Raw genomic sequence first — 20,036 nt, forward strand, 5'->3', positions numbered from 1 at the left:
GGTCCCAGGACTGGATGGCTTGATCCCTGCCTTCTATAAGGAGTATGCAGATATCCTAGCGCCGCACCTTCTTGAGGTTTACGCTGAAGCGCACGAGGGCGGCATCCTTCCGGCTTCATTGAGGGAGGTTCTCATAGAGACGGTTTTAAAACCCATTAAGGACCCCAGTAGTCGTGACTCTTATCGGCCACTTTCGCTTATCAATACAGACAATAAGATCTTGGCAAAACTCATTGCGGTACGTCTGCAGCCCCTGCTTCCATCCTTGGTACTACCGGAATAATCTGGCTTTGTGCTGAGAAGTTCAATATTGTATAATTCTCAGACCTTTTTCACGATTTCTCATATTATCAGGCCTGAGGATCGTGCAGCGGCAGTCTTTCTAGATGCTGCGAAGGCATTAGACTCGCTGGCTTGGTCGTACATGTTCACCCTACTAGCTAGAGTGGTGCTTAGCGCTAGATTCATTCAACTGATCCGTCTGCTGTACTCCAAGCCGACTGCTCGATTGAGAATCAACAGGATGGTGTCAGATTCTTTTCCGATTGCTAGGGGCACTCGTCACGGTTGCCCCCTCTCACCGCTACTTTTTGTGGTGGCAATGGAACCCCTAGCGGCACGCCTGCAACAGTACCATAATCATAGGGGGTTGGTGTTCTGACAGTGTCCTATTCTAATTTCTCTGTACACGGACGTCATCACATTGTATGTCCACAATACGCAGTTACATCTCGACATTTTGCTGGATGAGGTAGTTCAATTTGGCTGGATCTCCGGGATTATGATTAACTGGTCTAAGTCGGTGGTGCTGCCTTTATCTGATGCTACCGTGCAGTGTCACTCTGGCTAACCCCTGTGTTGGGCGGACGGGCCAGTGTGTTATCTGGGTATTTGGCTGAGTCGGAAGGTGGATGAGCTGTGGTCGGCTAATTATGGCGCAGCAATTGCGTGGCTGGAGGATAACGTGGCGGTCTGGCGCTCCCTGCCACTCTCACTGACCAGACGCATTACGATAGCAAAGATGGTGGTTCTGCCTAAATTCATGCATCTCTTTGTTAACTTACCTCTTGTTCTTACAACTGGTTTCTTGAAACGGCTTCGATCTCCGCTTGAGGCCCTTGCGTGGGTGGAGGGACAGCCCAGAATTTCATGGGAGACTCTGACTCTAATGTTCAAGCAGGGAGGTCTTGCGGCCCAGGATCTGGAACTTTATTATTACTGTGTGCAGGCCCACTTTGTGTATTTTTGGCTGCATCCTATACGTTATTTGCTGCACCTAGCTCCTAAACATGACTTGGTACGGCCGGACAGATTGGATGGCGTGGTTGGTGGGCCGCCCAGGCCCCATCGGCAAGGTGTGGACACCGTAGCATGTTTGGCGTGGGCTTGGGTGAGTTTGCTAAGGCAGGCTGGGGTGTGTGAGGCGTTTGCGCCTTCGATGCTGGTGTGACATGTGGTAGGCCTTCCCTCGTTGGAGGAAGGCCAGATATCTGAATGCCTCCAGGAGTTAAATATGACCACTTTGGGGTCGTGGTTCCCAACGGGAACGCTCGTTTCCTTGGAGACAGTGCTGGGAGCCCTCTGCGATACTGCGCTTTATCGATTGTTTCTTTTTTAGGATCCGAGCCTTGTTGCGGGCGCAGTACTCCTGCTTTCCCACGGAGCCCCCGCTGTGTCGAGTGCTGGAATTGCTGTACAAGTCGCCGTCCGCCCGCTGACTCATTAAGAGTCTGTATGTTTGTCTGCAGACTACGGAGCCTTTTGCTGAGTCCAAAGCTAGGGTGCACAGGGAGGCGGATTTGGGCGTGCCCATTCCAGAGAAGAAGTGGCCCTACTGCTGCGCTCAGATGCAGGAGCTTTCCCCTAATTACCTGCTGCGCCTTATACATTTTAACTTTCTCCACTGTCTTTATTACACGCCTAGTCGACTGAAGAGAATGGGCCTTAGGGCGGATGATAGATTTGAACATTGTTCTGCCTTGGAGGCGGACTTTCTGCATTTGGCGTGGGACTGTGGGGTGCTGCGAGGTTACTGGTCTGAGGTATTGCATGCGCTTGAAGAGATGACTGGGCTTGTGTTGCTGCGTACTCCTGAGGTGGCACTTCTGGGATACGTGGAGGAGATCCCCTCTACATCTAGACGGTTGGTGGGACTGATGCTGCTGCTGGCTAAGTGCAGGGTGGCGATGTGTTGGGGATGGAAGCGGATACCCCGATGTGATGAATGGCTGAAGGACGCTGCGTACTGCCAGGAGCAACTGGCGATCTACTGGAAATTGATGCCGGAGGGCTCCTACCGGCGAGATATATGGGCCCCCTTGACAGCATTCCTTGCGGCCGGCGCACAAGGAGACGACTAGCTTTTCATGCCTCCCCTTGAATATCCAGCTGTGACTGTTTTCCTTTCTGAGGCACTAGGATGTGGGCCCCTCTTCTATGGACGTTATGATGGCCATGCTGCTTCCTTTCCCTCCCTTTCTCTCTGTCCTCTTCTCTTTCCCCTCCCCTTCCAGACTCTGTTTCTAATCTTCACTTGTGCCATGGGACAAAGGCACTCATGTAGGGGAGCACTCTATCCTCTTGATTATTTTGATGCTTGGTTGTGGCTGTTATTCATATGAGACCTCATAGCACACTATGTTAGCTGAACACTGTATATGAACAGTACTTTGCTCTGTTTGATGGTTCTTGTTTTCTAAATGCGAAAATAAATTTACAAAAAGAGGAATTAATGTCCTGGAGGAGAAGCCCAGCAAGTTCCCGGCATGAGGAACAACCTGAGGAAATGAGCTGCTACAAGGGAGCCAAGCAAGGAGTGACCTGAGGGTCTTTACCTCAGCACCACATGTGATTGGAATACTGCAATGTTTCTGAGACATTCTGCCACTAATATCAGAAATTCCTCATCACCGTCAAATAGGATGACTAGATTTTGAAAAACAAAACCATGACTTTTCACAAACAGAAGTAGGACTACAATTTCACATAGAATGCACAGCATAGAAAGACTTAGGGCTTGATTTATACTTTTTAGCACTGCATTTGCTTCATTTTTTTACGCAAAATTGGCGCAAACGAACAAAATATAATTGAATTTGGTGAGTTTGCGCAGCTTTTGCATCAACAAATGATAGAAGCTTGCCTCCTTCTGTGTTTATTGAATTCTCCACAAAAACAGGGACATGTGTTAAAATTTGGTGAAATCTTCCTGGACAGATGATGAAAAACCGGGACTGTCCCAGTCATCCAGGACACCTGATCACCTTACGACTGATGGCCGGGAGGCTGCAGCTACTGAAGACACCCACCGCTGTCAACCAGCCCAGAGGCCACACCTTTCATTCAAATGCTCCTCTCTGCATCCAGCTAGGAGGCCACTACTGCAGAAGACAAAGTGCTGCTGTGGGAGGCACCGTGCTGATCTCGTAAAGTTGTTCAGTTCCCAGCGCAGTCACATCTGTGGCCCTTTTACAGACCTAGGCCCATATTTATACTTTTTGACGCAAACCAGCAGTGGTGCTGGTTTGAGTCAAAAAATGTAACGCCATTCCAACGCACCAGGCGGGTGCCTTATTTATGGATTGACGTTAGCCGGCGCGGCGGGCTGGTTAGAGCAAAACAAACTGACCGTAACCGGGCAGCGCAGGCGTAGGGAAGAATGGGGGTTGTGCGTCAAAAAATGGTGCAAGTCAGGTTAGAGTCAAAATCATGACTCTAACCGGACTTGAGCGAACCCCCATTGAAATGACTCCTGTCTTCGGAAAGACAGGAGTCATGCCCCCCTGTCCAATGGCCATGTCCAAGGGACTTCTGTAACCTGTGCATGGTCACTGGGCACAGTGGCATGTAGGGGGGCCCAAGTTAGGCCCCCCTAAGCCACTTATTTTAATTTTTTTTAATTTACTTACCTCAACTTACATGTACTTACCTGGGATGGGTCCCCCCATCCATGGGTGTCCTCCAGGGGTGGGCGAGGGTGGCAGGGGGTGTCCCTGGGGGCAGGGAAGCGGACCTGTGGACTGCTTCCATGGTCAGAGACCATGGAAATGAGCCCACAGGTCCCTTAACGCTTGCCCTCACCCAGGCGTTAAAAACGGCGCAAATCAGGCTGTGCGCCATTTTTTAAGACCCACCCCCTCCTGTGCGTCAAATGACGCAGGAGTATAAATAAGGCGCAAATGCCTTAAAGTCATTTTTTGGACGGGGACGCCTACCTTGCATGTCATTAACGCAAGGCAGTTTCCCGCATCCAGAAAATGGCACACACTGCTGAATTTTGACGTTCACGGGTAGGGCGTCAAAGTATAAATCTGGTGTTAGGTTTGTGCCGAATATGCGTCAAAAATGTTGACGCAAATTCGGCGCAAACAGAGTATAAATATGCCCCCAAGTGCTGCAAACGCAGGAGGTGGACCGCTGGATGCACTCCTCCCACATGACCTTAACTTACAGAATAGAGGTAACTCTGGGGCCTACATTTCTGTGGAACAGGGAGTACGAAAACAGAATAAATTCTGTCTCATGAATTTAAGATTTTACTACACAAACTTAAATTGGTCAATGCAAACTGAACTGTTGTGTGCATCTAAACTTTGGGGCATGTTGAGCGATCTTGGCACGTAGTCTCACATTGCATGCCAAGCATTGTAAACAATAGTAAACTCTATTAGCAGGGGAGGTTACCAAAAGGGTGTAGTGCTTTACTGAATATAACAAAAAGGATTACAACCGTGCTATGCTGTGTGATTAAAATATTTCACTTTTACAAAAAGATAAGCACTGGCCTGGAAAAAATTGTTATTGTGTCTGTTGGTTGACTGATGAGTCCTGAGGGCTTCCCTCTGACACTATCTCCATGAGAAGCATGTGTCACTATTTACCCGCACTATACTGAGAGCCAAGTACCGAGATTGTACTTGTCCTGGTTTGGGGAGCCATAGGTGGGCAGATAAACAAGTCAGCAGACCTTTTGCACCTATTCACTCAGGATGTAGAAAATCATCTCCATATCCATCAGGACCGCCCAATGCTGCTTCAATTTAGGAATGAATGAAGAAAGTGTGTATGTAGCAAGAGTAATTTATTCAATGAATAATTAAACTTTTATCATGCATGCTACATGGGAGGCTGGGGGCGTACCGTGTTCCCAATAAAGGTGAGCACCACCCTGAGTAAGGAAAGGTAAAGCTAGAGCCCATGGACTGCCTGCCAATGGAGGGGCCCGTGGAGAGGAAGAGACCCGATCTAGTCTCTCCGCGGGCTCTTTCGGGAAGGGAAATTGACGGCGCGGGACGGGATTGGGCCAAGGTAAGTGGGGGTGGGAAATAAAAGGAGGGGAGGGGGAAGGGACCGGCCTCTTTCCGTGCAGCCCATGCGCGCGGTTATGTTTGGCCGGTCCCGGGAGAAGGATTTTCCATTCAGGCAAGTCTAGGGGTTTTTCCGGGGCCTGCGGGGGGGAGCCTGTTTTTCTTTTGAAATTGAACAAGGCGGCCGAGCATCTATTACGGCACTCGCATTGCAGGCCAAGTTTAAGCATAGGCTGGAAGTGGCGGTCGCACGCACGGCACGCTGACCTTTTTTGAATTTGAGCAAGGCTGGTGAGCGTCTATTACGGCGCTCACATAACGGCATTTTTTGTTGTAAGCAGAAAGTAACGGTCCGCGCGCCGTGTTGTACGCGCGGACCGTTAGACACACCTGCGTTTTGCCAGGCCGTGGAGTGGCTTTCGGCAAGTTCTTTTACATGACAAGACAACAGAGATTCTCCGCTCTGGCGCCATGGCCGCCAGCCATGACGCAGAGGCGGTAAAGGCCGCGCTTCGCATTTTAGGCGAAGCCGGCTGATCCGACCTCCTCAGGCCTGGGGTTTTAGACCAGGCCTGGATAGGAATGGTGCGGCCAATGCGCAGCGCGTCTGGCCGGGTAGCAGCAGTGGTAGCCGCTTGTTCATCACCAGAGAGGGCAAAAAAGCCCAAAAAAGCGGCGGTGGGGCGAGCATAAGGGGCAGCCTCCCCCACCAGCCAGATGGGTGAAGGTGAGGGCCCCTCCATTGAGGCGGAGGCTTTAGAAGAGGGGGCAGCAGCGGAGCAGCAGGCAGGGGGCAATGAGGTACAACAGGAGCAAACAGTGGGGGAAAGCACCCCCTTACAGGAGTTAGAGGTGCAGGAGCTCCCGGGTCCCAGCACAGAGATAGCACCAATGGACCTGACCCTCCCCAGAGAAGGGGCTTATACACCTGGCACTCCTGTGCCAGCAAAGAAGAAAGGCAAGGGCCCCAGGCAGGGGGGTGGATCAGCGAAAGGCAAGGCAGGCAAGGCCAATCTAAGAAAGCCGGGGGGGGTGGAGTGCCTGAACCCCTTACGGGAATGGAGCAGGGTGGCCCCAGGCTAAACAGGCTGGACATAGGTGAAGCCTGGTATTTAGAGTCCAGGATACGTGAGCAGCGCCGCATAGTGGCTGAGACTGAGGACAGGTGGGCACAACTGTGCATGGAGCGGGAGGTGGCCGCGCCATACGGCAGACAACTAAAGAGGCCAGCAGAGAGTGCAGAGAGCGCAGGGCCCATGCCACAGGCAGCCAGTAAGGGTAGCTGGGTTTGGGTACCGAGCAGTATGGGTCAAGAGGCTGGTGTGGCCGGAGGGTTAAGTAGCGCGATGGGTGCCAGTGGCACACACGGCCACAATTGGCACGGAAGGTCGATGCCAATACCGGAGATTGTCAGAAAGAAGGCAATGCCAACGGGCCGCAACATGGCCCCTGCACGTTGGTCTGAAGTGCTAGAGGGGTCTTCGGCGGCCTTCTCTACACCGCAGGATCGGGGGCCCCACAGAGATGGGGTGCGCCATGAGGGACAAGACGACGTGTCAGCCAAATACATGATGATGAGTGGAGGTGTGGACAATAGGGTGGAAGTAGGTGAAGAAGATGTGTTAGAACTCGACTATGAGGATGATCTGGATGAATGGGAAGATGGGGAGATTCGGGAGGCAGAGGTGAGCAGCGTGAGAGGGAGGGGGAGAGGACGCAGGAGCAGCGCAACCCCTCTTTCCGTTTCTTTTTTGCAGGAGCAGGGTACTGGCGGAGAACAGCAGGAAGGGCGGCAAGGGCCGGCACGTGGCCGAGCGGCCCGGAAGGTTTCGCGCCCTTTGGGGACACAAGGAAGAGGTAAAGGGCAATGGTGGTCGGTTTGGGGGGGGTGGCTTGGGGGGAGGAGATGCCCCTGTACGGAAGTCCATTGGGGTAGGTGACTGTTCTGTTTTTGACACACGAGCAGACAAAGCCCCTCAGGGAGGGGAGAAGGGAAAGGTGCCACAGGGAAGTGCCACATCTGAAGGCGAAGGTGGGTCTAAGGGAACGGGAGAGAATAAAGGGACAGAGGACAAAGATGGCGGAAGTCACAAAAAGAGGATTCCATATATGGGTTTGGCGATGCCCTTGGGATCGCATGTGGCTGATAAAACAAAGGCAAGAATATGGAGAAATGAGTATGTGGACGTGTTTAAACTATTACATAGGGACATACAAGCTAAGGAGGGATCCAAGGAGGAAGAGTGGGAGCTGGCACGATGACCTAGGGATCCAATTACAATGGATAATTGGACATCAGCTTTTTTGATTTTCACAAGCATATACTGCGAGAAATACCCAGACAGGGCCATAGCACTCTTTAAGTATATGGACATCATTCGGAAGGCGCAAATGCACTTCAGGGGCTTTGCCTGGTTGAGTTACGATGAGGTGTTTAGGGCCCGAGTGAGCGTCAATCCTGACAAGCCATGGGGAGATGTAGACCCGGAATTATGGATGCAGTGGATGGCGTTGTCGCAGTCCACTGCATCTACGCATAACGCCAGCGGTTTGCCTGTGGTCTATAAGCCGTTTCAGGCTCGTTCTGCCCAAGGACGGGCGGGTGCGGGGCAGCGAACCTCGACGTCCGCGACTAGAGCTTGCTGGAACTTTAACAAAGGTTTCTGTTCCAGACAACCTTGCAAATTCAAACATGATTGCTCCAAATACGGAGGCCATCACCCGGTTACACAATGTTTTTCGCTTTCCAGTCCAGCAGAACAATGGAGAGCGTCCAAGGGCAGAGGCACACAGAGCGCTCCTGCTCCAAAGGGGTCCTATGCCAATTAAGATGGATTTTCTCACACCCTGGCTACACAGATATCCTGATAAGGCTACAGCGATAAAGATGGGCAGAGGTTTCCAGGAAGGTTTTCGAGTCAGCTACCAAGGTCCACGTATGAAGCGATGGGCAGACAATTTGCGGTCTGCAAAAGAGTTGCCACAGGTAGTAAGGAGTAAGCTGGATAAAGAAGTGGCATTGGGTAGAATTGCAGGGCCTTTTTATGATTGACCGAGTCAAACTCTGATGATCTCCCCGTTAGGAGTAGTGCCAAAGAAGGCCCCGGGTGAGTTTAGTTTGATACACCACCTGTCATGGCCGGAGGGCACATCGGTCAATGATTTTATTGCAGCCGAGGACACCAGAGTAGTCTACGCATCAGTGGACGATGCTATAAAACTGGTCAGGGGATGTGGCAACGGGGCAGAATTGGCAAAATGTGATATACAATCAGCTTTCAGGCTACTGCCTATACACCCAGGAGATTTTGACTTACTGGGGATGCAATTTGAAGGGGCCATTTATGTGGACAGGGTCCTTCCTATGAGTTGCGCGATATCTTGCGCCCTGTTTGAGGCATTTAGCACCTTCATGCAGTGGGTCTTCGTCAAGATGAGTGGGCATTGTGCGGTGACCCATTATTTGGACGATTTCCTTTTTGTAGGGACAGGTGACTCTGGGGCTTGCGGGAAGGCTTTGTGGGCCTTTCAAGATATGGCGCACCAGATGGGGGTGCCTCTGGCCCCCGAAAAGACCGAAGGGCCATTGGTGGCACTCACTTTTTTGGGCATCGAGTTAGACTCTATTACCTTGACAGCCATACTACCAGCACAGAAAGTCAAAGAAATGCTGGAATTCTTGGGTACCGTGAAGGAGGCTCGTAAGATTGATCTACGAACTGCACACAAGCTGCTAGGCTCCCTCAACTTTGCTTGCAGGGTAGTCAGGGGCAGAAGGACTTTCTGTAGGAGGTTAGGTCTGGCAATGTCTGGAGCAGTACTGCCACACCAAAGAATATGAGTTTCAATGGGTTTGAGAGAAGATGTGAGGGTGTGGGAAACATTCCTGAAGCATTTCAATGGGGTATCCATGTTTTTCTGTGAGGACGAGACAGTGTGGCAAGTGCAGATATTTTCAGACACGGCAGGAGCAAAGGGCTTTGGAGTTTTTTGGGATGGTAGGTGGTGCGCTGAACCGTGGCCAGCACAATGGTTGCAACAAGGGAGGAGCATTGCCTTTTTGGAATTCTTTCCCCTTTTGGTGGCAATGGCAGTCTGGGTGCGGGAGTTAGCGAACAGAACAGTGTTATTTAGAGTTGACAACACGACAGTGGTAGAGCTTGTCAACAGACAGAAGGCGGGGACCTCAGGGTTTTTCGCTTGTTGCGTCAGTTTATGCTGCAGTGTTTATCTTTGAATGTAATTTTTAAAGCTGCCCACATACCAGGGGTGTACAATGAGATTGCAGATTCCCTGTCTCGTTCACAGTGGCAGCGTTTTCGCAACCTGGCGCCAGCAGCAGAACGGAACAAGACAGCGGTCCCAGCAGACATTTGGGAGTGGGGGGGCATGATGATCACAGGGCTGATAGAGAGGTCCCTAGCGGAATCCACTCGGCGAAGTTACCGGCTGGCGTGCTTGGAGTTTCAATCGTTTGAGCTATTTCCAGGAAATTTTTGGTTGAAGGAGGGTAAACAGTTAGAGCGCCGGGTGTTGCGTTTTGTGCTGTTCATGATACAGAAAGGTTTGTCACCAGCGACTATAGGAGGAAAACTGGCGGGGTGTCCTTTTACGGGAAATTGTTTTTTGATCATGCCCCAGCCAGAGATGACCTGTTGGGTAAGATGTTAAAAGGATGGGGTAGGGTCAGATCAGTTGAGGGCAGGGCAGCCAGAGAACCTATTGGTTTTGAGTTGTTGCTGAAATTGTTGCATGTGCTGCCTGTGTGTTGTGCAGACGAATATGAGTTGGCATTGTTTCGTTTATGTATGGTGTGGATGTTTTTTGGTGCATTTCGCGTGTCGGAATTGTTGGGGGTCAGAACAGCGGTAGGGGTGCGGTACAAGGAGGTTTGTTTACATGGTGAACACTTGGGGATTTCGCTTAGACGTTCTAAGACTGATCAGCTAGGTAAAGGGAAGTGGGTGTGGCTGGAAAAAGAGGGCAATGCTTTGGCATGTCCAGTTTTGGAATGGACAAGTTTTCAAACTTTGAGTTTTTCCCCTAGGGAGGCTGGGGTGTTTGTACACAGGTCTGGGTCCAAGCTTACCAGTTTTCAGTTCTTACGCGTGTTGAGGATGGCTCTGGGACGGACGGGTTGTCGGGCCATGGATTTTGGCACACAATCATTTAGAATTAGGGCGGCCACGGCGCATTTAGGCTGACACTGGGCAAAGATCAGGGCGATAGGTCGCTGGAAGTCAAGGTGCTGTGAACGTTATGTGAGGCACTAAGGGCGGGGTAACAGCAACATTTGCTTTGCGGGGTGGGGGGTGTAGGATATTCCAAACGCATTTTACAGTTCTTTTTCCGTTACAGGAGAGGTGTCCGCCCCATCGAATGGCAAGATGGTTACATGGCTTATAGGCCATTCCTTTATCCACTGGGCAGCGAAGTTCGCAGAGAAGCAAATTTACGGCCGGGCCCTGAGACTTTCCAGTAATCGCCACGAAGTGTTGTGGTGGGGATAGAGCGGCATGCGGTGGGGTAACCTGCTTCCTTTCATTACATCTAGTTTGCTGAACTGGGGGTGTCCGGATTTGCTAATCATTCACCTGGGGGAAAATTATCTCATTAAACTATCGGGACTCACGCTACTGCAACATATGCAGAGAGACTTGGAAATCATCAAGCAGAAGTTGCATGGCACCTGCTTGGTGTGGACAGAATTTGTACCTCGTAGGGTGTGGAGAGGGGCAGTCAAATATGGAGCCATGGAACGGGCTCGCAGAAAACTTAACAGAGATATGAGAGTATTGTGCTGGGCCCAGGGGATAAAAATCTTGAAACACGAGGACATCACAGAGCAGGACAAGGCACTATTTAGAGATGATGGTGTACATTTGTCCACTTTAGGAAACACATATTACTTGATGGACTTGAGGTTGTTAGTAGGAGATTTGTGGGGTGAAAGCATGTGGGTCAAGAACAGGGAGTGAGGCTGTCACGTTGCAGCAGCATGTATGTTGGGGTGGGACAGCAAAATGCCAAGTGGGTTTGTGCTGGTTGGCAGTAGATGGGGGAGGGTGGTGAGTCAGATGCGGGCTTGGCCACAATTCCAGGGAATACACAAGCAGGTGAAGGCTGTGAGTGGGGGTACGCACAAACCAAATGGGACATGAAAGGAAAAGGGGAGTGTGTAGGGGAATGGAAACAAAATGAGGGTTTGGAGTGGAAGGATGAGCGAGGAGATGTTAAAGGGTGGGCGTTATTAAAGTTGCGGTTTTCGAGATAAAAGTTAAGGTTATATTGTTTGTTGCAATCCTGTCCTAATGAATGACCTTTTACACTAAATGGCTGTCACTGAATTATTTCCCGATGGAGGGGCCCGCGGAGGGGAAGAGACCTGCTCTAGTCTCTCCGCGGGCTCTTTCGGGAAGGGGAAGTGACGGCGCGAGGCTGGATTGGGCCAAGGTAAGTGGGGGTGGGATTTAAGGGTGGGAAATAAAAGGGGGAGAGGGGAGAGGGACCGGCCTCTTTCCGCGCAGCCCATGTGCGCGGTTAGGTTTGGCCACCCACCCACCCGGCAAGGGACAGAAGATGAGAGAGGAACTTAGTTTGATTTAAGGGAAAAAAGGGTAAGTTGGCTGATTGTCAGTTAGGGCAGGTTGCAGAAGAGGCAGGCAGTAGATGAGAGAGGGTGGTGAGTCAGATGCAGGCTTGGCCACCATTCCAGGGAATAAACAAGCAGGTGAAAGCTGTGAGTGGGGGTACGCACAAACCAAATGGGGCATGAAAGGAAAAGGGGAGTGTGTAGGAGAATGAAAACTAAATGAGGGTTTGGAGTGGAAGGATGAGCGAGGAGATGTTAAAGGGTGGGCGTTATTAAAGTTACGGTTTTTGAGATAAAAGTTAAGGTTATATTGTTTGTTGCAATCCTGTCCTAATAAATGACCTTTCACACTAAATGGCTGTCAATGAATTATTTCCCGATAGCAGACAAGAGGAGGGGTAGCATGGAAGGATCGGGGCAGGGCCATGAGAAAAGCATGTCCTGAGTATGAAATTGGAAAGCTGAAAACAAGTTCGAGGACTGGGAATGCTGGAGACCTACGCATGTGTCCCAAGAGCAGATCGAACGGAGGGCAGTCTGGATGTATCTGAGGAAATACAAGTTGTGAGTAAAGAAAAGTAACAATGGCGGCAGCCGCCTGCGAGCCTAGGAGCAGAGGAGAGGGGCAGGCTGGATGCGCCAGTCACGTGACGTGCAAACTGGGTGCCTCGTAAAGCAGCGCTCACGAGTTCCACCGGGGAGAAGCTCTCAAGTCCAGGTTTTTTTTTATCGTTGTATTTCTGGGCCTGTAATCCTGTTTATCATATTAGAAAGCAAGGGCTATTAGAATACAATTTAAAATGATAGACTGGATGGAATTGGTGACTGTCCGTGAGTATGCAGACTCATAAAAGCAGTCTCGGTGGGCCCACGAAGGTGCATGGATGCCACACTTTTGTGAAAGCCTACACAATGTGTTTCTTGTGTACGAAAATAAATTGTTCCCTGTATGTTTTTTGTGGCTGGAGAAAAAACAGCAGCACTGAGTAGTAAAGGCGCAAATGCTGCGTTAATGTCCTGTGCTCTCCCAATCCCCCCTCAGCACACCTGTCTGTCTCATCTATCCTCTCAGCACATCTCAGCTGTGAAAAATGCACCCGCTCACCCGCTCACCCGCACCACAGCACAAAAGGTAAACACGGGCGATGGGGAGGGTGAGAACAGGGGGCAGGGGTTGGCATTCCTCGCATAGCTTTGAGTGTTAAGGAGGAGAACAAAGGCCAGGACATTTAGATTCCAATGTTCGCCCCTGCGCCTCACTGACGCTGTGTCTCTTTGGACATGTAAACAAACATAGGTGAATAGCCTGCACAGACTGCAACCCTTCAGAAATCTACATGTATAGATCAAACCTATTAGGCAGATAAAGACCAGCAGCGATTGGTCAGCTGGTGCACATTTGTAAAAAAAAAAATCTTTAAAATCTTTTAAATTCGGGGGAGGGGCAGGCCTACCTCCCTGCAAAAAATAGACCTTCACAACCTTTTAAAAATGTTTACTAATGACCTTGTGAGCCAGTGACGTGCACCATGCTCGGGAAGATATCTTGGTGCACCTGCCCAAGTTGCAACCTGCTAAACACCACCATTTTATAATACTATTGGTCTCGACTAATCGAAATCACCGTTATACACGTTATAAGGAGATTTTCTGCGTTTCTATCATCATGCATTGCTGAGACTGGTGTCACAGGCATAGTGCAGATACATTTTTTTTTAACTCGTAACAATGTTTCTGGACCAAGAGTGATACCCCATTTTGTAGATCAGGGTCAAACTCAGGTGTTGGTTATCTGCAACCTTATGTGCTCAACGTGTGATTCACAGGGCTGTGGGGTGTGCATGGTATCAATTCTACCGCTCTGTAGCATTTCTTCTATGGCGACCAGACGTATCAATGTCATGGCTTTTCCATTCCTGGGCTTTGATTTTTACATATCATTGTTTTCATGTCTGTTGGTTGAATTGGCTCAATTAAAATGAACCAATACCTCGAGTCCCACAATGCATTGATGGGTTAACTCAAAACCCAGAACTGGAAAAGCTGTGTCCTGGTGACATGGAGCATATCGGTCACCTTAGTTTCTACAGCTGTTGCAGCAAACATCTAAACCCAAAGCTCATCACATTTAGCCACCCAGAGGCTGTGGGGCGAGACAATAGCCACCCCTGTGACTGGCGCGGGACATAAGTGGGCTCAAGTTCACAAGGGTAGGGAGTGCTCAAGGCAGTTACAGCAATAAGACATACACCGCTTACAGTACAAGCATTCCTGCTCCAGTGAAGTGGCCAAGAGTACCATCTGTCACCTTCTGTTCACATGGGTCTTCCCAAGCACAGGGCCCCTGCCTCTATGAACTGCTATCGTTTTTATGCTTCACAGCCGTGGGTGGTGATCTTTTCTATTACCTCAGAAGGATTCTCCTGCTTCCTGTAATAAGTCTGAAAGAGTTGCAGACAAACTAGTGGGTCACTTCCTGCTGTCACAGTAGGTCAACTCAACCCTGGTGTTAACCTGCTTTAGTCCTAATCTGATTCACTATAACGAGAATTCCATATAATACCTGTCAGACCCTATTGGGGTAGGGGCCCATGGCAGTGTGGGGGAGCTCGTTTGCCATAGTGGATATATGCATATGGTATATGTATAGCAGGTACCTGGCCAAAAGCTGTACATGGACAACGACAAGCATAAAGTCAGCAAGTGATAGGAAGCTTAGTTGGTTTGTGGACTGTTAATGTATTGTGGTTTAGTCTTGTTTGAGTAGGTGGGTCTTCAACACTTTCCTAACTTCAAGCAGCACTGGGTGGTCCTGATGGATATGGAGGTGTTGTTCTATATCCTGAGTGAATAGGTGCAAAAGGTCTGCTGCCTTGCTTATCTGCCCTGCTATGACTCCCCAAACCAGGACAAGTACAATCTCTCCATACTTGGCTCTCAGTATAGTGAGGGTAAATAATTATTTGTTCAATTAATTACTCTTGATACACACTGTCTTCATTCATTCTAAGACAGTAAATGTATCTGCAGTCCGCCCATTCTCTGCATACTCCGCCACATCAATGCTACAAAATCTCCAGATTTTCCCAATCTTGCTCAGTATGTTGCGCCCCTTCACTGACGGGCCCTTTTGGATTTATTTACCCTCTTTCCTGATTCTTCCCTTTGCATCCCCTTCTCTCACCGAGGGAATCCAGCACTTTCACATAGGATTGTTTTTTACGCGGAATATGATTATCTGGGGAAGCTGGTAAGTTTTTTTTTGTTTTTTTTTTCCCCACTGAAATCGAAGTCTAAGTCAAATTTGATCTGAACATGTGGCATTTTACGTGAGACTAACAAGAAAGCCTCTTTTTGGCAAACCAAACGCCTCACCCCAGGTAGGCAATACCATATACACCCATTATGAAAACGTTTAAAGCATGTCCAGTGCGTCACACTGATGAGCACCTAGAAGGACACACTGTGACTGTGATTGTTTAACATCTCTGAGCTAAATCTACGGACAGCTAAGCCAAATTGAAGCAACCGTGTCTTAATGTCAATGTAAGAATGGAAAACTCATAAACCGCATCCCTTGTGCTTTTTACTGAACGAAGTGCCCCCAGACATTTAAAGGACGTACACAATGTTGTTTCCCATGCTGTGAGTCTCCTCTCGAGCTGATAGCAACCTACGTTTTATTCTGGACTCATTCGAGTGGTTAAATGTTTTGCTATATATTTGATGTAGCGTTACCAATAACAATTCCATGTAAGGGACTCTAATACTTAGTGATGCAGAAAAGATTCACGAATCTGAATAATAAATAAATAATATAAGCGCTCATAGCTCATACATACTGTGCCCAGGAGCACACAGTCCGATCAAATAGTATGCTGCGATTAGAGCCGAGGCATTGTTGCAAATGCACGAGCTGTGTCAGATATATTTGACTTTAAACAATTAAAACGTTGCTACTCACCTATTTGCAAGACTCGGCCGATCAGACGATTTCAATGAGCCTTTGTTTTTCCTTTCTGTAAACTCAGCGGTCAGATGCACTTTTCACTCGATTCAAGCCGGGAAGCAAGCAGACCCTCATAATAAAAAAACGAGTAATTATACTGTTAAAAAAAAAGGAACTTTTTTTGCTCAACTCAGAGCGTGTCTACGATCAAAAAGCCGGCCGCCGTTTGGGTCTTAAATCGATGTTCAGAGGCTCTGACTGAAACCCTCTGCCCGTGAGATGATGCTGCATGGACGCCCCTCCCATTCTGACTCACAGACAAACAGGCATAAAGACACGAAAATCCAGCCCCTCCTGGGAGACCCATCTAGGAAACTGGAGCTGCCAGACTTTACCACTGGGACTTCCTTCCTCCCCTGTGTGGGTGTCTAAGAGCTTCGTAGGTGTTCCCTAAATTTGAAAGGAAGGGGTTAATCCAGGAGGCGGGCTTCTGATAAATTCGCAACATCAACAGAAAAACACCAGTGCAAAAGCGAGTCTGATAATTAGTTGTTAATATGAGGCTGACATGTTGCTTCTCAGAACATAATATGCGAATGAGGTGGCGATAAACTGCAAACAACGTGGATTCTCAGACTGCCCTTTCGTTTCATATTGAAGCAAGGGCTAGCGCTGGGTGTTGTACCGGAGCTCCTTCTATGCATGCTCAGATGTCTCATGTTTTCCAGGTTCAGGGTAACCTCCTTTTAGACCTGACAGCCTTAGGATGGTCATCCCCTAACTTTTATCCTGCCTCCCTCCACTTTTCTGACACAGTTCTGGCTGGTTTTAGGACTGTGCTCACGTTACCACTGCTAACCAGTGCTAAAGTGCATATGTTCTCTCCTTTAAACATGGTAACATTGGTTCATCCTCTATTGGCATATTTTATTTACTTGTAAGTCCCTAGTAAAGTGCACGACATGTTCCCAAGTCTTGTAAATTAAATGCTACTAGTCGGCCTGCAGCACTGATTGTGCCACCCACATAAGTAGCACCTTAGGCATAACTCAGGCCTGCCATTGCAAGGCCTGTGTGTGCAGTTTCACTGCCACTTCGACTTGGCATTTAAAAGTACTCACCAAGCCTTAAACTCCCCTTTTTCAACACATGTCATCCCTGGGTAGGCTCTAGGTAACCCATAGGGCAGGCTGCTATGTAGGTAAAAGGGAGGACCTGTACAAATGTGTTTTAAATGTCTTGGTAGTGAAAAACTCCTAAATTAGTTTCCCACTACTGTGAGACCTTCTCCCTTCATAGGCTAGAATTAGGACTGCCCTCATATACTTTTTGAGTGGTAGATTCTGATCTGAAAGGGGTAACCAGGTCATATTTATTATGGCCAGAATGGTAATAGAAATTCCTGCTTACTGGTGAGGTTGGATTTTATACTACTATTTTAGAAAAGCCACTTTTAAAAAGTGAGCTTTTCTCTGAGCTTAAAACCATCTGTGCCTTACAGCCTGTCTCCAATCAACGTCCGGTCTGTGCTGGTTGACAACTCCCTTGTGCATTTCATCCAGACAACCACAAACACAGGGCACGTAGTCACATCTGCATTCATCTGCATACTGAATGGGTCTTCTTGGGCTGGAAGGGTGGAGGGCCTGACACATTTCAAAAGCCAGTTGTGTGCCCTCACACAAAGGACTGATAAGCCCCCACTGGGACCCTGGCAGACAGGACTGGGCTGAAAGGGGAACGTGTGCACTTCAAAACCATTCTTTGAAGGCTCCACCACTTCAAAGGCATTTTTGGGTATATAAACTGGGGCCCATATTTATACTTTTTTAGCGCCTCATTTGCATTGTTTTTTTATGCAGAATCAGTGCAAACGTACAAAATACAATTGTATTTCTAAGTTCGCGCTGCTTTTGTGTAAAAAAATGACGCAAATGCGGCGCAAAAAAAGTATTAATATGGGCCTGGGTCTCTGATCCCCCACCAACTCAGACACTTCTGGACCGGCACCTGAACTCTGTCAGAAGACATGCCTGGCTGCCCAAAGGTCTCTCTGGACTGCTTTGCTGAGAAGGACTGCTGCCTGCTGTTGCCCTGCTGCCCTGATGGCCTCTTACTGTGCTGGAAAGACTCTGCCTTCCCCCAAAAGTGCTCTCCAAGGGCTTGGATTGAGCTTGCCTTCTATTCTGAAGTCTCAGGGACAGCAAAGACTTCAACAACTAGCTTTTTGCTAGTACCCGACTCCAGTGACTCCGGAAAGACTTCAGCTATGCCAGAAAGTCCGCAGCCTGCTGCCACTCTGTGGACTTCGTTGCATGCAATGACTGCGGCCTGCAACAAAGTCTGACGTTGCTGCGACTTTGCTTATGTAACTCAGGATCACGAAACACTGCAAAGTCGACACATCATGTTTTGATGGACCCGAACCAGTGACCCCAACGGGTCACAAGGAATTGACACATCACAGACAATGCCATATTATCTCCCCCTGCATCAGGACGGAACCGACGCCTCAGCTCCACATGCTTCACAGCACGGAACCAACGCCTTTTTCCTCGGAAGCTGTAAGGGACTGACGCCGCACCGGCTCCAGCATCGCCTCTTTTTGACTCCATGCGATGTCCTTGTTCTTTGTTTTCAAAAGGTATTGTACCTGAGGGTCCGTGTGACTCTGTGACCGGCACCGGTGATGTCGGATTGTTGGGAACGACTCCGTCAACGATGCTGTGATAGCCGCAGTCGGAGCTATTGTGTTTCTAAGCACTTTAGTTGGATTTAATCTTTAAAAATTCTTAACTTTGCTTGTATACATTGGATTTTCCTTGTTTCAAAAGTATTTTATTCAAATAATATTCTCTATTTTTTCTAAACCTGTGTGTTGTCTTTTTGTGGTGTTTTCACTGTGTTATGGTATAAGTTCCTCACAAATACTTTACACATTGCCTTCTAAGTTAAGCCTGACTGCTCAGTGCCAAGCTACCGGAGGGTGGGCATATGATAATTTAGATTTCATATTAGAATACTTGAGAGCTTGGGTTATCGTGGCTGGATTAAGGGTGAGGAATGTCCCAGGTCTATTCATAGAGATTAAACTATTTCTGTAAAAATAAGGGTATGACCCAATTGTTATGATTATATACATCTTTTCCTTTCTAAAGATGGCAGCTTTCTTTCTCCTTTTTTCTGTATCTGTTTCTGATTTCTTTCTTCCACATCGGACATCACGTCCTAATATACGAACTCACGAAGATTGCAGTATTTAAAATAGGACTGTAGAGCATTCGGGTCGGACGTCGCTCTGAACAATGAAGTCAGATCACTGGTGAGCTCTAAGAGGTAAGACCCTGATTTGTATGAGGTTACCGTAGCGATACATTTTGATGAACCCCTGGAGTATTTGGAAGTGGGCTTATCCTGTAACGTGGAGACCGTCATATGTCTTAAATTAATATGCACTAGGTCTTCTATATTCGATATTCTTGGTCGGAGGAATTCTAACTAATTTATAACTTTCCTGTATTATAATCTACAGACTTTATAGCACTAATTGCCACAAGGGAAACCTGGAGGATCTATATATAATGAGAACTTAGCCCTTGATGGCTTTTACTCAAACGTTAGGTAGCTATATACACCTTGGTTGAACTACACATAAGGTTGAAAATTCTTGGTCGGAGGTATTCTAACTAATTTATAACCTTCCTGCATTATAATCCACAGACTCAATGGCATTAATTACCACAAACCAGACCTGGAGGATCTATATATTATAAGGACGCAGCGCTTGGTGGCTTTCTCTCAAACTTTAGGTAGCTATATACATCTTGGTTGAACTTTATATAAGGTCAAAAATTACAGTGGGTACAAGTAATTAATCTAGATATGTTTAATTATCACTTTCCAGACTATCTTTTCTACGTATGCTCCTAGCGATATCAGGCTGTCCCTTGGTCTTTGAGCCAAAAAGTTCCATGATGGAGTATTAAATGTGCCTATGGAGGTGCGTAATAATGTGAGAGGATCATAAGAAGTGGTTGTATAAAGTAATATACCTTGGCTACCTTATTTAAGAACTCTTAGGTAGTAGATAACGGGCCTCATATTTCTAGGGTAATTAGGTTGTATCTTTAGAAAGGATGTTTCACTCTGGCACACTAGTAGTGCATGTATTTCACATGGTGTTGGTATC

General features: G+C 48.3%; 1 protein-coding gene across 1 annotated transcript in view; it reads right to left on the minus strand.

The window, feature by feature from the left end:
- Positions 1 to 16,156, minus strand: part of ANGPTL6 (angiopoietin like 6) — a 185,228-nt gene extending 169,072 nt beyond the window's left edge. Inside the window, exon 1 of the mRNA XM_069231790.1 lies at positions 15,863 to 16,156. The gene's annotated coding sequence lies outside the window, so the exon portion shown is untranslated. The remainder of the gene's footprint in view (positions 1 to 15,862) is intronic.
- Between the last annotated feature and the right edge of the window lie 3,880 nt (positions 16,157 to 20,036).

This window comes from Pleurodeles waltl, chromosome 4_2 (assembly GCF_031143425.1).
Source record: "Pleurodeles waltl isolate 20211129_DDA chromosome 4_2, aPleWal1.hap1.20221129, whole genome shotgun sequence".
Taxonomy (NCBI): domain Eukaryota; kingdom Metazoa; phylum Chordata; class Amphibia; order Caudata; family Salamandridae; genus Pleurodeles; species Pleurodeles waltl.